General features: G+C 46.8%; 1 pseudogene; it reads left to right on the forward strand.

Moving 5' to 3' along the window:
- The window catches only part of LOC105809161, a 12,416-nt pseudogene that overhangs the window by 320 nt on the left and 10,324 nt on the right, over positions 1-1,772 (forward strand).

Here is a 1,772-nt window from a genome sequence, read left to right on the forward strand (position 1 = left end):
CTCTAGCCCGGGCAACATAGTGAGACTCTGTCTCAAAAAAAAAAAAAAAAAGAAATAGACTTCTTTTCTTAATATATTATGCAGTTTCAGGTATTCTGTTACAAGCAACAGAAAATGGACTAAGAAAATTGGTACTGAGTCTGACTTGGTGAGATCTGTGAGAAAAAAAAGAAAACTGGTATTGAGAAGTGGGGTGTTGCTGATAACAAATAGTTGAAAATATGGAAGTGGCTTTGGAATTGGGTAATGGACAGAAGCTGGAAGAATGTGGAGCAGCAGGCTAGAAAAAGCCCAGATTCTCATGAGGGTTTAGAAAACAAGAAGACTAGGGTAAGTTTGGAGATCTCAATCTCAAACTCCTTAGAGATTGGTAAGTGATTGAGGCCAGAGTGCTGTAGAAGTATGGACAGTAAAGGCCATTCTGACAAGGTTTCAGATGGAACTGAGGAACAAGGTATTGGGAACTGGATTAAAGGCCATCATTATTATAAATTGGCAAAGAACTTGACTGAACTGTGTCCATGCCCAAGGGCTTTGTAGAAGTCTGAACTTGAGAGTAATGAACTAGGGTACCTGGCAGAAAAAATTTCTAAAAGCAAAGTGCCCAGGCTGCTGCTTGGCTACTTCTAACTGAACTGCTAGAGAAAAGGGAAATATGGAAAACTGGCAGCCTGGCCAAGTGGTAGAGAAAGAGAATAGAAGGGTGTGGGGCTTCCTAAAGAGATTAGCATGACTAAAAGGGAGCCAGGTGCTGATAGTCAAGACAATGGGAGTAAGGCCCCAAAGGCATTTCACAGATCTTTGAGGCTGCCTCTCCATTCACAGTCCCAGAGGCCTGGGGGGCAGAACGGTTTCTGAGGACAGGCCAGCAGCACTGCTGCCTAGCTCCAGCTGCACCTCAAGAGGCAGCTCCAGAAGGTACAAACTGTAAACCTTATTGGCCTCCCCAGGGTGCTGATTCTGCAGGCTTGCAGAAAGTAAATGCTGTGGCAGCATGGCAGCCTCCACCCAGATTTTAAAGGATGTCATCTAAAGCCTGGGAGTCCAGGCAGAGACTTGTTTCAGGGGCGGAGCCACAGTGGAGACCCCCACCTAGAGCAATACCTAATGGTGCCATGGGAGCCAGACCACCACAAAGCCCCCAGAACTGTAGAGCTACTAACATGCAACACGAGCCAGGGAGAGCTGGGTAGACTGAGCCCAGGGAAGCCATCGGGACAGGTCTGCACAAGGCCTTGGGGCCCAATCCCCACACGGGTGTGCAGCGGACGCCGGACAATGGAGTCAAGGGAGAGTATCCTGGAGTCTGAAGACCCAGTGTCTGCTCTCTTGGGTTTCGGACTTGCTTGGAGCCTGTTACCCCTTTCTTCTTGCCTATTTCACCCTTCTGGAATGGGAATTCGTACCCTATGCTTGTCCCACCATTGTATCTTGAAGTAGATAACTTGTTTTGATTTTTACAAACTCACAGGTAAGACTTTAGGGCTGTGAGAATAGAATGAATTTGTTTGTGAGAAGGACATGAGTTTGGGGGGAGGGGCGCCAGAGGCGGAATGCTATGGTTGGAATGTCCCCTCCAAAACTCACGTTGAAAGTTAATCCCCAATGTGGCAGTATTGAGAGGTAGGGCCTTTAAGAGATGATTAAATCATGAGGGCTCTGCCCTCAAAAATGGATACTCCATTCACAGATTAATAAATTAAAATGGGAGTTGGACTGATGGTTTTATAAGAGGAAGAGAGACCTGAGTGAGCACTCTCAGACCCCTCGAC

This window comes from Propithecus coquereli, unplaced genomic scaffold, assembly GCF_000956105.1.
Source record: "Propithecus coquereli isolate 6110/MARCELLA unplaced genomic scaffold, Pcoq_1.0 Scaffold101, whole genome shotgun sequence".
NCBI lineage: Eukaryota > Metazoa > Chordata > Mammalia > Primates > Indriidae > Propithecus > Propithecus coquereli.